Source organism: Toxorhynchites rutilus, chromosome 2 (assembly GCF_029784135.1).
Source record: "Toxorhynchites rutilus septentrionalis strain SRP chromosome 2, ASM2978413v1, whole genome shotgun sequence".
Lineage (NCBI taxonomy): Eukaryota > Metazoa > Arthropoda > Insecta > Diptera > Culicidae > Toxorhynchites > Toxorhynchites rutilus.
Genome location: NC_073745.1, coordinates 59,418,752 through 59,431,937, shown reverse-complemented (window position 1 = coordinate 59,431,937; position 13,186 = coordinate 59,418,752). Strand labels below are relative to the sequence as shown.

The following is a 13,186-nucleotide window of genomic DNA, read 5'->3' as shown; positions in this document are numbered from 1 at the left end:
GTGTACTACAAATCCAGTTCAACTTTCAACAATTTTTGAGCATTTTAATTTTCCTGTCCATCAAGGCTGCTGGACGTCAGCCTCCATCTTTTTTGCCTCACGTTCCTCCGGTTCAAATTTGGAAACTAATTTTGATGAAAACAAAATATCTTGATACACCAAAGTGAGAGTAATGTTGCATCTCGTGCGACGTTTAACGCGCTAAAACATATATTCAGTAACATTTCAGAGCGCCAAAAAAAACTGAGCAAGAAAGTCCCGACTTCATGAAGCATTTCTCGACCTTTTCCCGCATTTTTCCCGATGAATTTTGATTCCCGACTTTTTCACGCTTTACCCGAATGAGTGGCCACCCTGCACCTTGGTTCTGTTTCTGGAGGGAACGAAAGAATGTTTTTCTTGAAACACCTCATTAGTCCATTTGACGCACTTGCAAGGAATCGAGAAGAAACTGTTTTTCTCAAATTTTTTACCTGATCCATCTATTTCATGGTATCAGGTTCGGTCGTCACACCCTGTTTGTTAGGTGGAAGCACTTTTTCATCTATATAACAGTTCAAGCTCAAAACATAACGGTTTCAGATAGGTGGACTTAGGGGTTTCTTAAGAAACGAGAAGCGATATATTTAGCTGTTTTGAAGGGATTCAATTCAATTTTATATATTTTTAACCAAGTAAGAATGTAAGTAAGTTCCTTTGACTCCGGGCTCGTGTTCGGGTCACAATGCGAATCAGAAGACGTTCTAATTGAGTTGAGTTGCGCATATTTCTTACGCCATCGTATGTAAACAATGAATGAAATTGTATACCGATCGTAGCACCGCCCGTGGTGATAATTGGAAACATGGACTTATGGGGTTTCAAACGAATATTGGCAACTCCTATTTAAGGGAGTATGTAGAATTATTTTTTTTTTAATTCTTGTACTAGATGCCCTTAAGCACTCCAAATCTTACTTTACAGATCGGAAAGATGTTTGCCTCAATTGATAGGAAATATTTCTACTATCACAATAAATAAAATTTTATTTTTCTTGAGATAAGCAATTGAATAACTGTAGAATTTCAAGCGCTATCTAAACGCCCTAACTGTTCCGTTTTGATTGGCTCGATTCACGATTTCCCCAACACAGCCATGAAAAACAAGGTGCCTGAGAAAATAAGCATTGCAAATAAATACAAGTGAGGAGAATTTTTGTTCCCACCGAAATGTGTTAATTAACATAGCCATCAAAACCAAGGTGCCTTACATTACATGGCGCTTGTTCAAATTCTTTACTTACTCTACAAATATGTTGAATTCAATCATTAATTTAATCAATACGAACAAATGATTACTAAGCCAACAGTAGTGCTACGTCAACCTTGCGGTTATATCATAGATATACCCCACCCATTTTTATTGTACTCTAAGCCCAAATTTTTCTCGTTCTGATTTGTGTAAAAAAATGAAACAAATCCGTAGATTTGCGTCTATTTCCATCGACCTGGCATCTCTGGTCACAGGGATGGATGCAAACAGAAAGAAGAAAATCGACTGTTTCCCTCACGCTCACACATACACACGTCGTTTGTCGATCCGTCGCGCTGGAGGTTAACAAAAACACTACCCGTGAGGTGAGACGTCACTAACACCACACACACATTGAATCGTCAGTACACTCCCGCACCAATGCCCGACTGAACTTACGTCGAAACAGTATTGAAATCCTTATTCCGGTAGAATTTCGATTGGGTATAAATGTCACTTTTGTCAACTGTCGAATCAACCAGATTGGAATAGTGCCCATTCGAGTTAATTTCATATCAACCAAATTTCGATCGACTGCATAGGAAATTTGCTAAAATACTCACACATATTTCTCACATATCAGCACTCGTAAAATTGCCACTAAACACTAGTATTATTTGTTTGTTTTACTAATGCACAGTTGCTGCGGCAACTTATTTGGAGACGAACATTTTTACCATGCACAAATCAGACGGCCAGGTTGCAAATTCGATACGTCAACCCAGGCGCTTTGTGGAAGAGGGTTCCACTCTGCGTTCACACTTTTTCCTCGCAAACAACACAAGTCGCGACGAGATGCGTTTGGTTCTGCTACTGCTTATCCACTAAATGTAGCCTCGCTTCATCAAAACGCCACCACATACCAAACATATACACCTCAAATCCCAAAATTCAACCGCTTGTTTTCTCTCTTTCTTCCGTCATATGCTGCGAGCGCACAAAACCACACGCACACACATGTGTATCAAGATCTATCCTTTGGACAGAGTCGAACCAGGGTTCCTCGCAGGCAGTCGTCTCACGGGAGCTTCTATGCTGCGGCTGGCTGCTGCTTCTCCACTAAAACCTCACACTGCTCTATCGATTGTATCGCTCACACGAACACAACAAAAAATACTCAACAACACCACTGCACTACTACTACGAGCATGAACCCATCAACTCGACCAATTCACCAGCATAGCACGGAAAGGTTCCCTCTGAACACACATTCCGCCGGAATCGGGCACATAATATGCTAGGAAACTGCACTATGAGTGTTTCGCAGAGACTATGTACCCACAACGGAACGCGCCGCCAGTTCCGACTGTCACTGCCCCGATTTGAGTGACCCCCTCTTCGGTGTACGCGATTCCTGTGTCGTTTTTTCTTCTTCCTGCAGCAGCAGCAGCAGCAGCTATCCTTCGATGTGGGTGAGAGTTGGCGATGCGAATCTTCGTCCTCCTCCTGCTCTCACACTGCCTGCGGTAGAAGCGGAAAAAGAAACCAATAAGTTAAAACAGCATGAAAACATACAAACATGAAAAATCATTAAATGATATATAGCAAGCCGGGGTGAAAAAAAATATGATCACCCAACTCGTCGTACATGACAAAGCAGAAGAAAACGAACGAAGGAAAAGCTCGAGCATGACTTGAACAGTGTTAAATTACCTATCCAAGCGACTCTGTGTGTGACATGGTCAGAGATACCAAATCTACGAATTGTTCATTTCAACGGAAATATGAATTTTCATATCGTCCAATATGTCCCTGAATCACATGAACCTATATGGATGCATTCCGTTACAAACGACATCGTATCAATCGATGTTGATTCCAGAGAACATTTGATCTGGCCATCAAAACGACCTGAAAGATCTAGAACATCAACCTTACATGACCAAGGATTGTACCTCAGGTAACCAGTACACACTGAGCAATAACCCTAAAAGAACACTGTTTCCATATAGAACACAGAATGAATACTTGCTTCGCTAAGCTAATATAGGGCGGATATAATGCTACAAACAAGAAATATAGGGCTCTCAAAATACTATTGTTAATGCTTTCAATAAGCATTACTAGTGTTTATATAGTACAGAGCATTGCAGAAGAAACGTCAGATTGTTTTGTTTCGTTCATTAAAAAACAAAACAAGCCATCGAGATGAACTGTGTTTGACAGATACAAAAAACTGTTTTTTTATTTCTTTACAGCGATGTAATTTCAAAGTTTCGAAAACGAGAGCTTCACAATCGGGATACAAAGTTTTGAGCGAGGTACTATCTTCATCGGCTGAACGAAACGATATGATAATCACTTGAACATGTTTCAATACGTCAAAAACTGCTTTGAAAGTGAAATCTTAAAAATCGATAAAAAGGAGTTTTGAAAAAATCTTTCTCAATTTTATCTCAGTCGAAATGAACGAAGAAAGTTTAAGATGCCTATAAATCAAGGCTCACTCACCCACTGACGATACAGCCAAGCCGGGAGCACTTTTATTCTTGCATACGATTGTACAAACTGGAATGTGTTTCTCGGACACGGACAGTTCAAAACCAACGTGAAAAAAATATCGAAACGTAATCTATGTCAACTATGCGGTCGTGTTTCGGACACAACTCTTCGGGTTTTTGAAAAAAGAAAATTAAAATTAATACAAACCGTTAGAAGCCGTTGGTTACATTAACTGGTACACGTAACAAGCGGCTTCAAGGCAACTATTTAAAGTATTAACCCTTCTTTGCATAATGGTGGAAATTCCCATCATAACATTGAATGCCCAAAATTGTATAAAAGAACAAGTTCACTTTAAGTTGATTGTGTCTGAACCTTTGACCAATAGAGATTTATTTTACCAATAAATAAAATCATATAAAGAAGGGTTGAAAGAGATAAATCTACGAATTTTTAAACAGTTAAAAGAGTTCAACAAATTGTTTCCAACAATAACATTCATACGTCAAGCTCCCGTCCATGCCCCTGAGCATAGACCCTTCTAGCTTCTTGTTTTATTATTACCACAAGACATATCTTTGAATTCAATATAATTCCAAAAATTAAAGAATCTGTAGAGAACCATCGACACCAAAAATTCTACAGCCGCCTTCGCTGCTATGGTAGAGAGGTAGGTGCTTCTGTGACCACACCAAACCGAGCCAATTCAAAGTTTTGTTGGATAAGGATTAGATTTTCACATGATTGGTTCACAGCCTCACTCAGAAGCATTGTACTCCAATCTAAACAAAAATGGTAGGCTTCGCTAGTGGTCCCCATAAATTATTTTTGTGGGGAGGCAGTGAATGTATGAAAAAATATCATCATCGAATTTGAAGAACCGACCATGTACATTTCGTTTATTGGCTCAAAAAATTACATATGCAAAATTTCAGCTCAATCGGATGTGATGTGAGAGGTGCTTCAAAGCGCTCAAAAACACGAAATCGAGGTTAAAAAAATTCGATGCCAAATGTTTTGCATGAACCATCGAGATCTACTGTCATCCCATAAACTTGTGTTTTGTCAAAAATCGACTAGACGCTTTTTGTTATTTTAGGGCATTTGGCATCAAAAGCATTTTTTTTAAAATCCCGATTCGTCGGTTTTCAAAAAACTCAAACTTTAAAGTCTCAGAGAGTGTCTGATTGAGCTGAATTTTGGCAAAAGACATCGTCGGATTAGACCATTCTCGCGACCACCCCAGTACAGGTATATAACAATTTCATGAAAAAAGAATCTACCGAAAAAAAGGCGTTGATATGGTCTTAGACGAGTGTATCTATTTCTTTTGGATAAAATTTAGACACATTTTTTGTTTCATTTCGCGCTCTAGAAGCAATATCCTGATTTAGGGTGGTCTGACAATTCGTTGAAATTTTCATATTTTTGGATTTCGCGGCTACATGTAGCCATTTTAGATTTTCGAGGTTTTCGAAACCCAACCTATACCTAGCTGTTTGCATTATCTTTAGAGAACTGAAAATTTTTATAGATACTTCCTAGTTTCCGATACATTCACATTTTTCCCCTTTTTTATGACAAATATACTTTACTACTTTTTTGAAAAAAAAACAACTTTTATTGTTATTTTTTTAAAGACCATAAGAGATATTAATTCTTTTCAACAATAATGGATACCATTCTGAATTTGTTTTTTTTTAAACGGTGCATTTAGAGCGCAAGTGGATTTTTTATGTCATACTCTAAAAGTACCCATTTAGGAACAAAATTGTTTTTTTTGTTTTTCTATAAAATAAATCAATGATACTGAAATGACATTTTTTTTCCAATTCATTTATTTGTAAGGCTCAATCGCATAAGCTTTGCGGAGCCGCTAATTCAAGGTTTGTTTATACAAAGTTTCAACTAATTGCCATGTTTAGTAAGATTCGACCGAATACTCGCGGTTTACTCGAGGTTAAAAGGGCAACATTTTTTGTGGGACGGGTCAGGTCAGGGATATGGATATGAGGTATCGTTGTCTCAACCGAGAGTTGCCGCACGCACTGTAGCATTGTGCATAATGACCAGGGATAGCTTCTGGTGTTCGACTATCTGTCGAGGGTGGGCGACGGTGAGATGAGGGGACAAGACAAACAAACTAATAACGAAAAAGAAAAATACAAAAGCATATAGATCAACTGCATATAGCAGATGTCGCGAGTTCCCAACACGTCTCTAACAGGAACAAGGGGTTGTCTTCCTTGGGCCTCAAGGGCATTCAAAAGGTACTCTCTGGCTGCGTAATTATCCGTACATTGCCAAACTGCGTGATCGATGTCATCGTAACCGTTTCCACACCGACAGACGTTGCTTTGAACAAGATTTATTCTGTGGAGATGCACATCTAGCGAGTAGTGGTTGGACATAAGTCTATTACACGAATGAAGTCACGACTTACGTCCAAACCTTTGAACCACGCTCTCGAAGTCCCAATCGGTTTGCCAACTCAAGAGGGAACTCTGACGCAGTAATTGGAAAAATTCATCGTATGAAATCTGTCTATCAAACAATTCGCCTTCCTAGGCATCCTGGGCATCTTTGCGAGAGTGTCCGCCTTCTCATTGCTAAGAATTGAGCAATGAGAGGGGACCCAAAAAAAGGTTAACTTATAAGATCTTTCGATAAGTGCACTCATCTGCTGCCTCACTGTTGTGTGGAAATAAGATGGGTGCCTACTAGTTTTCATCGACTGGAGAGCCTCAAGCGAACTGAGACTATCCGAGAAAATGAAGTAATGGTCTGCAGGCTTGTTGGAGATCATCCCCAATGCGAAGTCGATTGCTGCCAGCTCAGCAACATAAACAGAACAAGGTTCCTGCAGTTTACGGAAGGCGCTCTAATTTTCATTGAAAACACCGAACTGAAATGACCTAATGGTCTATTAACTACTTACTTTACATAGTAATCTAGGAATACAGTAGAACCCCGATTATGCACGAGCGGATGATCCAATTATCCACTGAAGCGAGTTCTATACTAATTATATAGAGCTTTCTGAAATGAGTCAGTGAGTGGTAGACTCTTACTCTTTTGTTTTGGTAATGGTTTTGACGTAGGACTACGTCTTTGATTTCTATATAGGGGGGTCACTCTACGAAAAATGTAACGTTTATTAAGAGTTTTCAAATTCATATTACGCAGAATCGTTCTTACGATATATGTTATAATATTAGACTGTCAAAAAAGTCCTGCGGTATTTTTTTGAATTTTCATTTATTCATAAAATTAGTTACAATCATATGTTTTAAGTCAAATATGCGCCGTTTCGTTCGATGACTTGTTCCCAACGAGATGCCAACTTCATAATACCCCTGTTATAGAAGCTCGCTTCCTTATTGGCAAAAAACTCGGATAGCCAATTTTCATAGGCCTCTTTTGTGGCTAACTTCTGACTGCCTAGCTCGTTCGCCATGGACAAAAACAGGTGGTAGTCACTTGGTGCAAGGTTCGGACTATACGGCGGATGCAAAAGAACCTCCCATCCGAGCTCCCGGAGCTTCTGGCGCGTCACCAAAGAAGTGTGTGGCCTGGCGTTGTCCTTATGGAAGACAATGCGGTCTCTGTTTATCAAAGATGGCCTCTTCTTCATGAGTGCTACCTTCAAGCGGTCCAGTTGTTGGCAGTACAGGTCCGAATCGTTCCCATGAATGTTGTAACACACAAAATTGCGTGCAATAATTCGTTCTATCTAATAAATTAGCAAGATGTTAAAGTAATCAGATGCAAGATTTCATACATCACTTTTAGCTTCATTCAAGATTTCATCAAAGCAACGAGGAAAGCGTCACCCATACAGTGATCTTTCCTCAATTAGGAGGAGGCAGCGATTATCATGCGAAAACTTATTGAGATCGGCATTACATCGCATAACAAAAATGAAACAAAATGAAATATTAATTCTCTTCAATTCATAGTTCTCAATGACTCAATTCCTTCTATGATAGATTGAGCGGTAGAACCAATAAGTCTTGATTGTGATAGTCTGCAATCGAACATTATTTCACAGAAAAAGCTACTGCTCCCAATGCCTAATAATAAGAATAAGACAATGGAAAGAGCTCACAATACCATAGATATCCAATAAAAATAAAGCAATTCATGATTTCATGTGTATTTTATCTAAAAATATCACGAAATCGTGAGTATTTTCAACTTGTTTTTTCGATTCTTCCCCATAAATTTCATATTCAATGTAATCATTGAAGATATTTTTTTTTCGTTTAGCGATTCACATATACCGCTCTGAATCAGATTTTGGACATCATATTACGAACACTTTGTTCTAATATCTTGAAATACTTAATGCACTGATGATATAACTATAAAATTAATATCGCAATTGCTTGTTTAAAGTAATCCCTTGGTTTCACTATCATTTCATATGAGAACTACATTTGAATTATAACATAATCGACAAAAATCTGACAACACTACTTAATATCGTTTGTGTTTGACGTTTGCTTAGCGTGAGCACGTAGAATTTACCGTTTTGTCTCAAATTCCGAACACTTTTTTGGCTATTAAACAGTGTCTCATTACACAAAATCGTACTTTTTCGCGAAATTAATGTAGTTTTTGGATACAATAGATTCTTTTCTTTCATTTGGCTACCATAAAATTAAATTACAAATTCATATTCTTGGTGAAAAACTACAAATATGTTTGATTACATTTGTCTCAAATTCCGAACACCCAAAATGCATTTTTTTTAATCATAACTTTTGAGCTACTAGACCGATTCAGATGATCGATATATCAAATCAAAGCGAATTAGCTATTCTTATATAACACTCCCAAAAATTTAGATATTGTGCTTTGAAACTTGATTCAAATTCCGAATTGGCTAACGCAAACATTTTATCGCTGGTTTTACCAGTCACTTTTTTGCGAATGCTTAGTATTTTAAGTTATGTACAGTTATGTACGATACCTGTGAATGATGTTAAAATGAAGCCTACACCACAAAAAATGTCAGGGTATTTATTATTCAATTATTGAAAATATTAAAGTTCAGTAAATTTACATTCAAAAATGGAGTGTTCGGAGTTTGAGACAAAACGGTACCCGTTCATAAATATTTAATTTTTTACCGTGTTTCATCAGTTCTCATCATCGTTAACAGTTTACTGTGATTGCTTGGTAAGTATTTCGCAGTTGATTATAAAATATAATGAAGTGTAATATAATTTTCGTCCACAAAATTACAAAATAAAGTGTCCGAAATTTGAATTCAATCTGTCCGAAATTTGATTTAGTGTCCGAATTTGGATCTTATTCGCTTCATTTGGAAAGCATTTATTTCGATGATTTTTCTATGTTTTCAATCAAATAAGTACTAAAGTAGAAAGCCTAAAAAGAATATTGAACTGATTTATTGAAAATATCAACCAAACAATACCTGTGCATAAAGCTTAGATCTGTTTTCTGCATCATATGCCTTAAGCGTCCGAAGTATGATTTAGAACGGTACTTCATCTACTATTCCACCCTGGTATGTGTCCCACTGATATTCATTGATCATTTTTGGTTCGACAGTTGAATTTCCTGCCAGAAGCTTATAGTCTTTCTCTGTTCGTTACAAACCGTTTGAAGGTTATGAGCACATACAACAAACGGCCCTTTCTAGGGATACTTTTTAGAGTTTCAAAAGAGTTAAACTAACAGATTTATGGACAATGGAGATATGGAGAATTACATTTAAAATAACCAAGTATTCTGAATCATCACAGTCCTACGTCAAACTTCCGTCCGTGCCCCTAGGCTCAGACCCTTTTACTTTTTACATTATACGACAACTGGTTGCATGACCTTACAAATGGATAATTTATTGATTTCTGTATTGACAAAACATAGTTTTCATTGTGAAATACCTTTTTTTCTGCGTTTGCACTTCATTGTTAGTCCTTTATTGCGTTGTCCACGATTTTTGTTATCTGAAGTGACATTGACAGACTATTTCGCTGATAATCGAGGTTCTACTATATTTCGATTTCGGATGGGGCTGAATTTGTTTGTGCCCATCAGTCTGTATTATCAGGATATTTTCTCTACCGACACCTCGAAAGCCACAAAAAATAAATATTTTTTTTAAAATTTTCCTTCAGTTTTTTATTCAAGAAAGTCTTCTTAAACACCTTTTACTTGTACTGGAGGAATCGTAAATCAGTTGAGTGATCTCAAAAATTAGCGCATTGACGAAAAATTCGATTTCTAATACCTCCCTAATTCTGAGTTATGAATCCTAAAGGCGAAATAACAAACATGTATCTCGAAATATCTCGTCTCAAGACGAAATAACAAAATGTAGTTTGAGCAAAATCAGAGGTTTTTTTTTCGGTAGATAATTTATACATGGAATTGCGCTACAGAGCTTTTTTTTAACTGTTTTGGCATTTTTCATAAATTCAAATACGGGTGAGTAATGTCAGGGATATAACCAGTGGGTGCTTCCGTGGCCGAGTGGTTAGCGTCACACCTAACATGCCGGGGGTTTGGGTTCGATTCCCGTTCTGGTCGGGGGATGTTTCGTCAAAGAAATTTCCTCCGACTTGCACTGTGGTCACGCGTATTCTAGAGCTTGCCACTCAGAATGCATTCAAGGCGTGTTGTTTGGCATAAAAATCTCAACTTAATACTAATAAAAATGACGCAAGTAATACTACGTCAAAACGGCGAAGTTCCTCTAGGAACGTTAGTGCCATTTAAGAAGAAGAAGAAGAAGAAGATAACCGGAGGGACGTAGGACTACATGGTTCATTATATTGCTTCTTATTCATACTTCTATACCGCTCTGTTGTAATGTAGCAACTGGTGACAACTTTTAACCCCCAGTTTCCAATTGAAGAACATAGCTCTCACCATAGTAAAACACCTACTTCGCATCCGACATGGAATGTGCTGAACATTGACGTAACTTTCAGCCTGGAAACAATGCACGAATACATGAAAATTGAGCTTGAGCTTGGGTAGACTGTACACTTCATAGTTGTTTTCTGTGATTGACTTGAAATTGCACAAAGAACACACTTAGTGACGCTTGGAGGTAGCAAATCATTTTCATTGGTCAAGTAACGGTGCGCACGAATACATGAAAATTGAATGATCAATCGGAAATAAAATATTATTAACACATTGAGGACCGCACGTTTCGGGGCAAACTTGAACGCTTCATTTGTTCGGATTTTACGAATGAGATCGTTTCCTTCGATGTGGATGAGACGAAGGTCGATAGGCCTTGTTAGATTCTTGGCGATTTAATCTTCAAGTGTAGAAAACACGGGTTATTTCTTAATCCATCCGTAACAGACGAAAAGCGAAACTCGAGAAATCTCGTGAGCGATCCGCAATGTGTTAAGCCCGAAAATACTCAAAAAATTCATATACAATCTCTCCCGAGAAAAAAATCGATTTGCTTTTTACTGTTTCGGATATTACTTTAGAATACATCGAAACAACTGCAACTATTACAAACATTCTTCACCGAACGGTAACCGACGCGAAGTTTTTTTCATCGTATTTCCACGTCGGATTTGAGAAAAAAAAATTTTAAATATCAATAATACCGCACCATCCTGTTAAACGTAGTCCGACGTCAAAAAATGTACTTCATACAAAAATGTATCCTAAGAGTGACTTTTTGGGAAATTGTCTGAGTTTTAATAGAAAAATTTGAAGAAATCACAATTGAACGGCTTAAAAATTCATTTTCAAGAAAGACGAAACGTTAATGCGCCGCAAAATGGGCATTATTTAGGGGATTTTTTCTTTATTCAGTGTTAAGCACCTCTGTTAACCTTAATCAAATACATAATACATTTCTGGCATTATTTTGATAAGCAATTAAGATAAGATCGTGAAATAACAAAAAACACAATATCAAATGATTATACACTCGACAAAAAAAAATTGAAAAACAGAATGCGAAGACGAATTTTTTAGGTAATTTTTGAAATGCTGTAACTTCTTGAAAAATCATCGTATGGAGATGGAATATTCATCATTTTGAAGCTTTCATGTTTCGGAATGTTCTGCGGAATTTAGATGTGATGGACAAAAATATCGGAAGGATAAAACAGTTACAGCATTTGAAAAATCACAGAAAAATTTCGATTATCCTCGAATACATAGTCGAGTGTAATAAAAAGGACAAACTATTGGACTTAAGACAACATGAAAATACAATATAAGAGAAGCCATTTAATTTTGAAGAAGAAAAGTTCTATGGCTATCAAAACGTAAACCAGAGCATACAATTCAGATCATTCCAACTCGGAACTGATTATGAACTTCCTGAATTTTATTTCCCTAAAGCTGCATCAAAAAAGCTTTTTTTCCTACCCCGATTTGTTTCACAACAAGTGTACCGTCATGTCTCAAATTCCGAACACTTCGTTTTTAAATGTATATTTAGTGAACTGAAATATTTAAAACAATTGAATTATTAAAACCCTGAACTCTTTGTGGTATAGGCTTCTTTTTAACATTATTCACAGGTATCGATACTGCCCAAAACTTAAAATACTAAGCATTTGCAAAAAAAGTGACTGTCAAAACCAGCGATAAAATTTGGAATTTGAATCATGTTGCGAAGCAAAAAATCCAAATTTTCGGGAGTGTTATATTTTTTCAAAGAAGAATAGCTAATTCTAATTAATTTGATATATCGACCATCTGAATCGGACTAGTAGCTCAAAAGTTATTTTTTAAGAAAAATTGCATTTTGGGTGTTCGAAATTTGAGACAAATGTATATATTTTTAGTTTTTCACCATGAATATGAATTTGTAAATTAATTTTATGGTGGCCAAATGAAATAAAAGGCTCTATTGTATCCAAAAACCACATTAATTTCGCGAAAAAGTACCATTTTGAGTAATGAGACACTTTTCAATGGCCGCTAAGGCTTAAATGTTCGGAATTTGAGAGAAAACGGTAAATAAGTTAATTCTGTATCAATAGAAGTGAGAGATGAGTTTGACAAGTTTTCTTCCTTTCCAACTTGTTTCCACTCAATTATTCACGTAGTCCTGCCCCATTCCCGTACCTGTCGTCATCATTATTTATCGTTACTCCTTAGAACTTACAAAGTAATGAATCTGGTACCTGCAAGAAGTGTTAAATGCCACCTTGAATCGGTAGGTATGCTTTATTTCGATCGTTTTGGCAACAAGTCTACCGACTTCAATTTTATGCAACCTTTTCTACTTTGTTTACTCATACATTGAACAATGTAGAATTCAGCGAAAGGGACAAATCTTTCACCCAGAATAATATTCCAGAGTAGAAACCACAAGGATATTAAAGAGATAAAGTATATGCATCGCTTCGAGATAATTCAAGCCCGATGCTAGGCTGGGATATTTCGCCCTCATTGCTCAAAAATCACCATGCGCTAAATTAATCGTTTCCTA

The 13,186-nt window shown here is 37.0% G+C and overlaps 1 protein-coding gene across 8 annotated transcripts in view; it reads right to left on the bottom strand.

Annotated features, from left to right (window-relative positions):
- Positions 1 to 13,186, bottom strand: part of LOC129764245 (single-stranded DNA-binding protein 3) — a 147,689-nt gene that overhangs the window by 93,725 nt on the left and 40,778 nt on the right. For all 8 annotated transcript variants that reach the window (XR_008741088.1, XM_055763143.1, XM_055763139.1 and 5 more), the window contains exon 2: positions 1,854 to 2,751. The gene's annotated coding sequence lies outside the window, so the exon portion shown is untranslated. The remainder of the gene's footprint in view (positions 1 to 1,853; positions 2,752 to 13,186) is intronic.